Source organism: Heteronotia binoei, chromosome 16 (assembly GCF_032191835.1).
Source record: "Heteronotia binoei isolate CCM8104 ecotype False Entrance Well chromosome 16, APGP_CSIRO_Hbin_v1, whole genome shotgun sequence".
NCBI lineage: Eukaryota > Metazoa > Chordata > Lepidosauria > Squamata > Gekkonidae > Heteronotia > Heteronotia binoei.
The window spans coordinates 37,280,945-37,294,296 of NC_083238.1; the positions used below are offsets into that span (position 1 = coordinate 37,280,945).

Here is a 13,352-nt window from a genome sequence, read left to right on the forward strand (position 1 = left end):
CAGGTTCAAAACCAACTTGTGCCACGAAAGCTTGCTGAATGACTTTGAGCCAGTCACATACTCTCAGCCTAACTTACCTCACAGGATTGTTGTGAGGATAAAACAGGGGGAGGGGGGGAAATGGTGTAAACTGCTTTGGTTCCCTGCTGGGGACAAAAGGATGGTATATATGAAGTAATTATATAACCATAACAAAAAAAAATCCACTACCCAGAAATACTGGATGGTGAAAGAAAATATGCCTCTCCAGATTGGCAAAAGGACAGCGTACAAGTCTAGACAACTGTGAATTCTGATGCTTATTATTACATTTATTCAAATGCATAATTCAAGATAAAGTCTTTTACTACCCTGAAGGACCTTCTGTACTTTTTAAGGTTTCTTTGAGGGTGCTGTACTTTCCACTTATGAGACAAAAGCTATGCACTTAAGTCCTTTGTAAATACGAGGAGAATAAAATGTCATTAATTATAAATGCATACATCAACTTAGTTAAATCTGGAGGTTTGTCCACTTCAAAATACTCAACAGATGCACTGACATTCTAAAATATTTATTTTGCACTAACTCCTTATGCATTTCAAACTACTTGCTGATTACATGCATCTCTGAAGTCAAGTTACTTCTTGGATATTCATTTAAACCTTGGTTGCTATTACTTTTTTCTTTTAAGAAGGAAAATCTCATATACTGAAGTCAATGTCATAAACTGCACTCCCAAGTATCATTTATGCACCAATAATATTTTCAAAATCCTTCCCAAACCACCAGACAAGAGTAGAAACAGCAAAATGTCTTAAAAATCCTCTATATTTTCCAGCCACCCAAGAAAGGGAAAGTACAACACACTCCCACTGGACATAGAAAACAGAATTGTATCATGAACATGCACTGTGCAGTAACGCTTATATTACAGGGTTGATTCACTAGTGATTATTTGGCAGCTGTAGCATCAAGCGATGACTTGCATATGTGTAAATTCTGTCTGTACTATTTGATGAATCACCTGCACAATCAGTTTCTCTGCTGCAAAAAGAAGTCAGGCACTGCCCAAGGGTGTAAGAGTGAGGGCCAGAGAGCTTCTGAGGGAACCAATGCTACACTTACATAGTCAAGAGACAGGACATGAATTCATGTATTTGCATGTGTGAACCAGTCAATTTTTAGGCCCAAAGAACTAACAAACAGCAAACTACTCCAAAGTATAACATACCAAGATCTCCATTGATTACACTGTTCTCTCACAATAAAAAAAATGTCAACACCTTATGGATTTCTGGCCCGTTACTGTGGAAAATTATCCAGATTTCTACAAAATAACTTACTCCATACCACATTTAAACTAATGCTAGCAAATTCACTTTCCCACCAAGCAATAACAGTGTGCTCTCTCCCTCTATCTGTCTGTCTGTCTGTCTATCCATCCACCCACACATATATATACACATACATACATATACTGATTTTATATTCCAATAGACTGCTGCAGACCATGTTTTCTAACACAAACACCAGTGTTATTATTTAAATGAAAGACCAGATATTAAATTAAATTCAAAGCTGGCAATGGAGCTCTAGCTCAGTAGTACACATGCTTCATTGGGCAGAAGGTCCCAAGCTCAATCTTGGCATCTCCACTTGAAAAAGCAGCTGGGCTGGGAAAAGGCTTTGCCAAGACCTTAGACCCCTGCCAGTGAGAGTACAAACACTATTGACCGAGCTGAACAAATAGTCTGATTCAGAATAAGGGGCATAAAACTATCATATATCAACCACTCTAACAGTATCTTCAGTAAGTTCAGGTAATATACAGTATGTGTATGTACACAATTGTTTATTTCAAACAACAGTTCCACCGCTTCACTCTATCATACCTTCATCTCTTATTTTAATTACTGTAATTTCTCTCTTTGTGGATTTATGTGCAAATATTCCAGACTTCAACTTTTCTGAATTGCAGCCACTCATCTTCTCACCTAAAGACAAAAGACAACATTCCATATTCATCTCTTTACAGATGACATCTTAAGAGTTCGAAATAACCTGACTAGTTTTTTTCTATCACTCACATGCAGATCTCAAAAATTTCAGTGGAAGCATTATGAATTTGCTTTGTTAGCACAAATCTGCTCTCTGTGATAATGTGCCAGAACAGTAAAAGTTGGTAGCATTCTTTCCTAGGATTCTAAAGTCTTGGAACTAGATCATTAGCAACACAAAGCCAATATGGCTCCTTTGAATCAATGGCTATATCAGTGCATGTTCTTCCAAAACACACCCACACTAATTTCCAAAACTCCTAAAAATCAAACTTTCTCCTTTGAGGGAACAATTTGCTGGGGACTGCAAATGTCAGCCACGTTGCATTGGATTCTGAGGCAGGCGAGGTGGGTGGGCTGAGAGTGTTCTCACAGCAACTGTCCTTTCAAGGACAACTCCTGCTAGAGCTATGGCTAACCCAAGGCCATTCCAGCAGCTGTAAGTGGAGGAGTGGGGAATCAAACCCCGTTCTCCCAGGTAAGAGTCCGCACACTTAACCACTACATCAAACGGGCTCTACACCAAACTGGCACAGGACATGACTGTTAGGCCTTATGGCCCATAACTCAATGTGAACTTAAAGAACACACTAAAACACAATTGTGCATTGCAGAGGCAAAAGTCATAGTGGTGGACAAACTGTCTGAAAACCACCGGCTGAAATCTTTATACAAAGGTATATGCAACATGAGGCCCATATATGCAACATGAGACCCATATGCTACACATTTTTCTCAAACAATTCATCCACAAGCAACTCTAGGAGCTGTATGGAAGCTACATATGGACTGATAGGTATACTGTGTATCCTTCTCAAGACTTTTTTTTGTAGAAAAGGCCCAGCAAAAGCTCATTTGCATATCAGGCCACCCCACCCCCGATGTCATCGTTTCGCACAGGGCTTTTTGTAGAAAAGGCATTACAGGAACTCATTTGCATAATAGACCACACCTCTAATGCCAAGTCAGCCAGAACTGCGTTCCTGCTCAAAAAAACCCTGATCCCTGTAATAATACTGCTGTATATTGCCATTAAGTGAGAAATCATTAATGTGCATAGTCAGAAGTACAATTAGATCCAAGCTAAGGAATTTGTCTACATAAAACCATGCAAGAACCTATTAAAATGTCACTGCTTGGCATAATCAAAAATCTTCCTGCCAACAGTGAAGGCATCATTGTCTGAGAGCAAATATCACACCACAAATCATTAATACGGTTCTTGTTCTAGCATAAAATTGAGTTATACACAAACTCTCTTTTCTATATGGCTCGTGCTAATTTCATACAACGGAAAAATGCCTCCAAATGTAAATAGTCTTACTTACTGGGTGTGCTGCAGTTTCCAGAAACATTGGGAATCCTTGCCAATACAGGCTTGAGATGTGACTCAGCTATTCAAACCCTGTGAATTTAAATTAGAATGTTACACAGATGATTTTTTAAAAAAAATTGTTGTTCCTAGCAGCTTAATATACAGCACTGTTTAAAAAACTTATACTCTGGGAACAAAAAATACAGAAATTATACAAAGAAGCAGGCCTCGGATTCAGTGGGAGCTCACAGGAGCGTAACTCCTGAACCTTTCTGAGAGTTCCTCCTCCTCCTTCTGAGAGTTCCACCTCCTTGTCCATTGAACAGTATGTGCAGCTGGATAACAATCCCTAGATGAGCTCCACCACCTATTTTTCTACAAAATAACCCCTGCAAAGCAGCATAGACAAGCATTTGTGTTGAGCTGCAGTAACAAGAGTCCAGTAACACCTTAACAACTAACAAAATCTGTGACAAGGTATGAGCTTTTGTGAGTCACTGCTCACTTCTTCAGATAATTTATCTGAAGAAGAGAGCAGTGATACAATAGAGCTCATACCCTTCCACAAATTTTGTTCATCTTTAAAGTGCTACTGGACTCTTGCTGTTTTTTACTGCTACAGTCAAACACAGCTTCCTCTCTTGATCTACCTTGTAGCAGGAACTACTTTGAATATTAGGCCATACCCGCTTGATGTAGCCAGTCCTCCTGGAGTTTACAGTAGGCCCTGTAATAAAAGCCCTGTAAGCTCTTGGAGGATTCGCTACATCAGGGTTGTGTGGCCTGATATGCAAAGGAGTTCCTGCTGCAAAAAAAGCCCTGAGGAGGGCTTATTTCCACCCTCTCCTCTAGTTTACAAGACACTGGGATGGATGCAATCCATTACAAGCAGAGTTCACAGAATGGGTGTTTGCTGCCTTCTGCTGCTGCTTCCCACACCGCTGAGGTTGTGAGTGGAACTGATGCAAAAGGAACCAATAGAAATCTCACACCACCTATTTTTGACATCTTCAAAGTCCAAAATGTATAGAACAGCAACTTGCCAGAAGCAGAGGGTGTGATTGCCACCAATTCCACCCCCCAATAGCAACCCAGATAATCCACTGTCCTAAGGAGCACTTTCAAGAAGTACAGGGGGTTGACTGATGAAAGAGGAAGGCAGTGAAATTTCTTTTACAAGCTCTACTCCATTTGTGGAATTTCAAATGAAGTGGGGGGGGGGTGGCAAATCAGTCAGCACCAGCACCCCTGAAGTTTGTATTATCTTGTCAACTGAAAATTCTAGATATCGAAGAAAGAAAAATTAAAAGGGAACAGTTGTGTCAGCGAGGGAGTAAAGCTGAAAGGAATTTTTACATATATCTCCCCTGTCTTTCTACAGCTTTCCTAAGTAATTAATCAAAATCCATATTCTCTTAAAGTCACATTAACTTAAAATGTTACATCTACTCCATTCCAATCACCAGCAGGTTTTTTAAAAGGTGCCTCCTGGCAATATCAAAGCAAAACTATATTGGTTAATCCAGGCATACGAATCGAACATCGCAAAAATCTAATAAATAAAACAAAAACAAAAACAAACAAAACAAATATTTCCCTCCTGCCATGCCCAGATACAGCGACAACTGACAGCCACATGAAGATCTTGGACTTGCTTAACATAAGAGCCACATAGAATAAACATCAGATGTTTGAGAGCCATAAAACAGGAACATCAGATGTTTGAGAGAGGGAAAGAGGGTAAACAGATGGGGAAGGAGGTATAGGTGGAAAGAAAGCAACTTAAATTTTAAAGGAATCCTGGCTTGGAGAAGTGATTTAAAGAGACAAATAGCCAATGGGATGGTGGGGGCTTCGAGAGCCATATGATATGTGTGAAAGAGCCACATGTGGCTCCCAAGCCAAAGTTTGGCTACCTATAATGGATTTGCATGTAGACTTACCCCATCTTTATTCCCCACACCTTACAAATTAGCAGTACTGATCCACGTTTACAACCACGTTTGTACCTGCAACTGTTTTAAAACTGTTGCTGGGGCAAAGATTCAGTTTAAACAGGAACAATGTAAAGAAAGAGAGCTCCCCGTGAACACCACCCCAACACACTGTATATATTAATACCACGATCACACCGACAAGCATCTCCATAAGTAGGGCAATCAATCACAATGTGTCCTTGGCCTACAGCACAGTACAACCCCCAGGTAACATCAGTACTGCATACAGAACTATTTTCAGACCATAAGCACTACCTAAAGAGGAAAGGAGCAGGAAGAATCACAGCAGTTGTGTATTGTACAGAGGCTAATGGCTTTGTGGTGGAGTACAAGAGTCAGAGTAATAGAAAGAACTTTATAAAGGGAATCATATTTCTTTAATGGAAAGTATCAGTTTCCCAAAGAGCTATTCATCATGGTGGTATTAAGAAGAGAAAAGAAGAGAAAAGGTTTATCTCCTAAGTGCACAGAGTTCTTAGCAACCCCAGTGACGTGGGGTTTGGGGGGAAAACTTATTTTGAATTATACATGGCAAACAAAATTACTCCCAAGTTCAATGAAACATGTGATTATGAAATAATTGAATCGGGAGTAATTTAATTGTTACAGTCAAACAGATCCAAAGCTTTACGCAGAAATTATCTTTACTGGAATAATACTTTTGAAAATTAAAGGCAAAACAGTTTAACTTGCATTGTTTAACTTAAAGGGACAAAAAAGCTAAAGACACTGGAAACTGCTGACCACTAGTTTTAGCACCTCCCAGTGAACTATGCAGGAGGTATCAGGGATGCAGTTGTTCACTCACCTATTTCAACAGAATTTAACCTTTCCCCACAGAAGTCAGTGACGCAACTCACTTTCAATCTATGGCATCACTTACAGTACTTGTTAATTCTATAACAGATTGCAGATTACAGTATACATTCTGCCATGAGAGCTAGTGTGGTGCAAGGGTTAAGAGTGGTGGACTCTAATCTGGAGGCCTGGGTTCGATTCCCCACTCCTCCTCCACATGAAGCCAGCTGAGTGACCTAGGGCCAATCACAGTTCTCTCATCTCCACCTACCTTACAAGTCACCTGTTGTGGGGAGAGGTGATTGAAACTCCTTATGGTAGAGAAAAGCAGGGCATAGAAACCTGCTCTTCTTCATGTGAGAGGAGGCACATCAATAAGAATTTTACCTCTGGTTTTCACTTGACCTGCACAGCCAATCAGATAAATTCACAACCTGACTTTTAAAATCTGAATTAGATGCATTTGTGGTTATATCCTCCCAGTTTATTTACTAATCAATAAAACATATCCTTTCTCAAATGAATCTTACCAACGATCGTGTGAAAAAATATTAATCACAACTTTGAAGCTGCCAAGTCTGCTTAATATTGTACTCACAATAGCATCCATTTAAAGTTACTCATTTTATGAAACTATGAATCTTTAGAATGGAAAATTTTCATAGAATCACGGAATCATAGAGTTGGAAGGGACCTCCAGAGTCATCTAGTTCAACCCCTGTACAATGCAAGAAACTCACAAATGCCTCCCCCTAAATTCACAGGATCTTCATTGCTGTCAGATGACCATCTAGACTCTGTTTAAAAACTCCAAGGAAGGAGAGCCCACCACCTCCCGAGGAAGCCTGTTCCACTGAGGAACTGCTCTAATGGTCAGAAAGCAATTCCTAATGTTAAGACAGAAAATCTTTTGATTCAATTTCAACCCATTGGTTCTGGTCCTATAATAATAATAATAATAATAATAATAATAATAATAATAATAATAATTTTTTATTTCTATCCCGCCCTCCCCGCCGGGGCAGGCTCAGGGCGGCTCACAGCATAAAATACATATTACATCAGTTTATATTATAAAAACATAGTTAAACAATTATAGGTTGTTAAAAATTAACATAACAATAGTAATAATAATAATATGGCGTTATAGCATCAAGTTTTTAGTAGACTTCCAAGAATAAACATTTCAAGAATAAAACATTTTCAGCAGCATATCTAGCTTTCCCACTAGTTCTGTCACTAGTTGAAGGCCATCTTGAAAAGGTGGGTCTTACAGGCCCTACGAAATCGATCTAAACATCTTAGGGCCCTCACCTCCTCAGGGAGTTGATTCCACAAATATGGAGCGGTGACAGAGAAGGCCCGATCCCGGGTGGTCCTACCTTCTTGGGCCACAGAAAACAATTCCACACCATCCTCTATATGACAGCCCTTCAAGTACTTGAAGATGGGTGATCATATCACCTCTCAGCTGCCTCTTCTCAAGGCTAAACATGCCCAGCTCCTTCAACCTTTCTTCACAGGACTTGGTCTTCAGACCCCTCCATAGAAAAAAAAATACTGGGGAATTTCCAGCTCCTCATCTCTAAATGATTCTATTTGGGAGAGGAGGCATGGCTGTCTGACCTCTTAAGAGCAGTTTTTAGTACTCTACAATAGATTCCTCACAGCTAAGGCCTCTTACTGCCTTAAAGGGGAAACCATATCTGAACATTAGCCACCTCATTACATGCACTCCTATGAAGCACGTCTACCATAGCTAACCAGATGCTCCAAATACATAATGTACAAGGTACAATGATTGCAAAGGAGATGTCTTTCTGAGCAGCAAATACACAACCTAAATTAATCAAACTAGCCTGTACTATTCCCCAGCATCTTTCTGCAGAATACCATTAAGACCTTTCAATCTCTGAGTCAAGACTGACTCATACCCCCAGATCTATGGGTTTACTGTCTCCACAAATGCAGAAGCCATAACTACTTTTTCTCGTCTTGATGGTGATGGACTGAAACCTTAGCTTTACAAGTCTGAAGGGGGAAAGCAAATCAAGTCCAGTAGACTGGGCTGTACCCTGACCTGAACTGCAAAAAATAATTCCTAAACTTCTGGAATGCAAACTATTGTAACCTTCTGTACATTGCTCAGAAGCACTTCTCTGCTGTGTTAGTAAATATCAGAATTCCAGACTCTATCACTGCTAGTATCTGGCACCTAGCACTTCTTCCTATCACTTAACACTTTTTGCTCATCCTCTCTCTTCTTTATGGCTGCTGCTGCTCTCCCTCCATTGAGAAATACTGATCTGTAAAGAGTAGCAAAAGAGATGCATACTCTTATTTTATCCTGCAACCTCCTAATTCACCTCACAAGGCCCTGTGAGGATAAAATGCAGGTGGGTCTGCACTAGGGAGAAATAGCTAAACAACTATTCTGTTTTTGACTTTGCAGAGAAGAGCTGTCTTGTTGCCTCCACCTGTTTACAATAAAGAAACAAACAGAAACTATCAGAGTACAAAATAAGCTCTTAGTAGACCTATGCCAGAAGTTTCAGAAGAGGCAGATTTTTTTTTGACAGAACTTCCCACAAAACACTTTATTTTGAAAAAATAAAAAACGTTATAACTCATCTCAACTTATGAAGATGTCACCGTCAGTATTAGGATTTCTGTAAGATTTTAACCCAACCTGATGCCAAGGATTACCATCATAGCTCTACAGGAGGCAGTGAATTGTAGTGTACACTTTCCTAATGCTTTGCAGCGTTCTCCAAATCTATCTTGTGCAATTCTCTCTCTCTCTCTGTATGTATATTTCACTCAACACCCATGTACATCTTAGGAGTGGGGGAGAAAACAACATCCAATTTAACATGAGACCTTTGAAACTGCTTTCTCAGTTTTATCTTGCAGTCATATTTCCCCCCTCAAAATGGATTTTCCCCCAGAATAACATTCTGCACAACAAAGAAAATAAAATTATCTGGTGTAAAATTAAAGCTTCACCATGGTGATGGTGAGGAACAATGCTTGTGCACCTCAACAGCATATCAGCAAAGGGAAGAATAAAATCTACAAAAAGAAGTCCAGTGTGAGAAGGTATCTGCAGAGCCACCATTTTTACATGTGTAAATGACTGCAAAGGTCAACTGTGTGTCCTTTAATGAAAACAAGGTAGAAAAGGGTGTTTGATTAAAGAATTACTCCTGGATTTGGGTAATATATCTTGCAGCAACTTCAAGAGCCTTTTTTCAGAAATCACTCCTCTGTTCCTCACACAATACTATGGGAAACGGAAGCCTTCTAAAAAGGCTTTATATCACCATATTCTCAGCCTGCCACTGTTCCGGTAGGTAGCTAGATGCAGTACATTGAGGGAAAGGAAAAGGCGCAACAGTAAGACAAAGGACCTGTCCAAAACCCAACGGATACAACAAACTGCAATTCAGAGGGCTGTTGTGCTGTATCAAACCCCCCAGGCATGCATTTCCTCTGCAATGCTGAAAGGGATGCCAAAGCCCTGGCATCAAAGTAAATGGCCAGAGTCAAAGAAGAGTACCAAATTTACCCAAGAGCAAAAGAAGTCACAGTGAAGCATACATAAAGCACACACCTCCAAATGATGCTGATAACTCCTAAAAGGGGGCGGGGGAACCCCTGAAAACTACTATGCCTGGGGCATTTTATTCTCTTAATCCGATTTCAAGATGCAGCAAGATATAAACCAGAAGTGGCCACGCAAAAAAAAAAAAAACCCACCAGAAAGCAGCGTCACAGGCTCAAGGCAAGGCTGCGTGGAAAGTGACAACACAAAGGGAGAGGGAAACCCCCGAGTCCAAGAAAGAACAGCGAGGCAAAAAAAAAAAGGTTGCCTCTTCTCCCGAGGCTGAAGAACACACTCGATTTGGATTTTTAAAAACCCACCAACATTTAAATTCCAAGAAGAAACCTGTTGCTATATTTAAAAAACACACACACACACCGCAAAAACACCCCAATGCAAGGGGCAGCCTGCCCACTGCTTTTGCTTCAACCTATGCTGCAGAATCTTTTTTGTTTAAAGCAAGTCACAAATAAAAAGCAGGCCCAGAAGAAAAGGAAGCGTGTGTGTGTGTGTGTGGATGCGGGTCCTTCCCTTGCTACGAGAGAGCAAACCCAACAGCCCGAGCAGAGAGCAAGGGGGAGTGTTTGCAGGGAGCCCTTCGCGCGTGTGTGGTGTGGTGTGGTGTGTGGCTGTGCTGCCTTTCGCTCTGGCAGGCGTCTCCCCCACCCACTCACCGTCCCCCATGCGCGCCAAAGAGGGAGAAGAAGCAGCCCTGCTGTGTCTGTCAGCGGCCCTCGGCGTCTCCCAGCAAACAAAAGCCCGCGCAGGCCTCCAACCAAGCCGGGCCTGCTCCTGCTTTCCCTTCCGCCCGCCCTCCCTCAAGAAGCGCGGCCCACCGAAGCAGAGACTCACCTGGGCCTCGGTTTGGGCCGGCGTGAGGCGAAGAAGGAGGGACAACCCGCGGGGAAGCGAGGCAGGTCTCGTCGCCGCCTCCTCCCCCTCGTCGCCGCCTCCTGCCGCTTCTTCCTCCTTCCCGCAGCAAGCGGGGCCTTCCCGTCAGGGCCGGACAAAAGCGGCCGTTTGCTGGCGTGGCTGCGGCAGCCGCCTTTTTCCCTCACGCCGCCGCCGCCGCCGCGCTTGACAGTCAGTCAGTCAGTCAGTCGCTCCGCGCGGGGGCCGGGCCGCTCAGCCGAGCACGCCCACCCCTGGCAACGCCGCCGGAAAGACCCCTAGCGCGGGTCAGGGTTGGCGACAGGACACCGCGTTCACACGCACACGCGTCCCTCCGGGTTGGTGTGTGAGGGAGAGAAGTGTCGGCTTGTCCCCCCCCCGCCCCCTTCCAGCGTTGCTGCAGCTGCTTCGAGGCAGGGTCGGCCAAGAGACTGCAATCCCAAGCCGCACCCTGAAGGATAACAATGCAGCGAGCCAAAGCTGCCCGCCCTGCGCTTGGGGAGAATCGCACTCGTGCAGCAGGGTAGATGCACCGCTCTCTCTCTCTCTCTCGTGACACCCAGGGTTCCCTCTAAAGTGAGTTAGTGTGAGTTAGCTCACAGATTTTTAGCCTCCGGCTCACACCTTTTGGTCTTAGGCTCAGGAAGGATGATCTCAGAGCACAATGATTTGTGCAATAGCTCACAACTTTAATGCCAGTAGCTCACAAAGTAGAATTTTTGCTCACAAGACTCTGCACAATAATTCATGGAGTAGCTCACAACTTTAATGCCAGCACCTCACAAAGTAGAATTTTTGCTCACAAGACTCTGCAGCTTAGAGGGAACATTGCTTGTTACACACACACCCCTTTTCTCCTATTGTTTCTGTCCCCACCCACCCCGGATCATTCAAGGGTGCCTCATATGTTCCCTCTAAGGCTATCTGTAGTCTTGTGAGCAAAAATTCTACATTGTGAGCATTACAGTTGTGAGCAGCTGCATAAATTTGTGTTCTCTGAGGTCATCCTTCCTGAGTTAAGACAAAAAATGTGTGAGCTGGAGGCTAAAAATCTGTGAGCTAGCTCACACTAACTCAGCTTAGAAGGAACACTGCTCTTAAGCACTGGCAAACCTGTCTGTCCTGTCAACGGGAACAAGGCTGGAATCACGTGTGCGCTAGAGAGCGTTTTTATTTATCCCAAGGCAGTTGTAGTGCATAACCACGGTTCACAACCTAAGCTTGCCCTCTAGTTGCCACATATTCTCACCTGTTGTTGGTGTTATGCGTGTTTGGTAGGAATACCTCTTTTTATAGGATGTCTGTCCTCTTTGGGGCTTTTTTTTTCTTTTTAAAGAAAAACTGATGGAAATGTTCTCTTCTTGAGTTGGAAGGTTAGGAATAATCCTAGTTAGTACTAATTCTCACAGTTTAAATAGTAGAGGTATTTAAAATGACATTTTTCAGAGTGATCTGAAGTAGTCAGTCTGGAAATATGCCCTCTTTGGGGGTTTTAAAGGTAAAGGTGCCAGCACCAGTTGCTTCCAAATCTGGGGTGACCACACTGTTGTTCCAGTAGGACCCATAGTTGAGATATATTTCATTGTCCCGTCTCCCTAATGTTCCCAAAATTGGAGAAAAACCTTTTCTGCACTTTAAATGTATCTGTATGTGCACTCGTGTTGGCACACAAACATGCCTTTTTGAGGGAAAACATCTCCCCTACCCTTCTTGGGGCATCTGCAGGTAAGTTCATGCAGCATCTGTTCTACTGGCTTTAGTCTGAACTTATCAGTGTCATTAGAAGAGATGAGTGTCGAACTCATTTGTTATGAGAGCCAGATCTGACATAAATGAGACCTTGTTGGGCTGGGCCATGCTAGGTTGGGCTGAGCCATATCAGACCGAGCTGTGTGTGTACCTATTTAAGATTAAGTAGCAGAGATATAAACTTTATAGAGGACACAGAGAAACACAATAAAATATTTAAAAAACAAAAGAACTTAAAACATGCTTGAAACATTAACGCTCATTGGTCTTAAGGGTGCTTTCTTTTCTCTGGCTCTTTCCTTCCTTCCCCAGGGGACTGGGAGGGGGAGGAGCCACAGCCAATAGAAGGAAGAGAGGCTTGGCTCAGTAGCTCTGCTGTGCAATTGAGAGAGCCTGGGAAAATAAGCTCTGCCCCCCCCTCATCCCCAAGGGGGGAGCCTCAGCCAATGGAGAAAATAGAGGTTATGCTCAGAATCTCCTGTGCAATTGAGCAAGCCCCTTGCAAAGCAAACTGTTATGCAAGATATAGGGAAAAGGAAGCAGATAGCCAGTTGCTCAGGGGCCTGATAGGAGCCCTCTGGGGACCTGATTTGGCCCCTAGACCACGTTTGACACCCCTGCTCTAAAGGAATGGCATTGGTGAAAGCTGCTGAGATGACACCCATGCTTTCCTCACAAGTCTGTGCAAGATGGTTGCCTAGGAAAACAGACAGCCTCCTGCCCAGTCGCAACATCAGTGAGGTACCCTGGGATCCAGTGGATGGGTGGTTGCAGGGGGTCTGTTCCCTTCTCCCTTGGGTATGGATGGGGCAGGGTGGCCTCACCCACCCTGTGTGGGACTAATGCATGGTTGGGGAAAGGAAGATGGGTGGCATGTTCCTGCCTTCTCTGCCTCCTCGTGGCATTTTGGAAAGCAAGCAGAGCAGGTAGTGTTTTTCCCATCTCGCCCCACCTTCCTG

General features: G+C 42.9%; 1 long non-coding RNA gene across 1 annotated transcript; it reads right to left on the reverse strand.

Moving 5' to 3' along the window:
- Positions 1-1,909: 1,909 nt before the first annotated feature.
- Positions 1,910-3,449, reverse strand: LOC132585154 (uncharacterized). Its single transcript, XR_009556299.1, has 2 exons — positions 3,368-3,449; positions 1,910-1,976 (listed from the first exon to the last, which is right to left on the reverse strand). It is a non-coding gene; the product is annotated as an uncharacterized LOC132585154 (long non-coding RNA).
- Between the last annotated feature and the right edge of the window lie 9,903 nt (positions 3,450-13,352).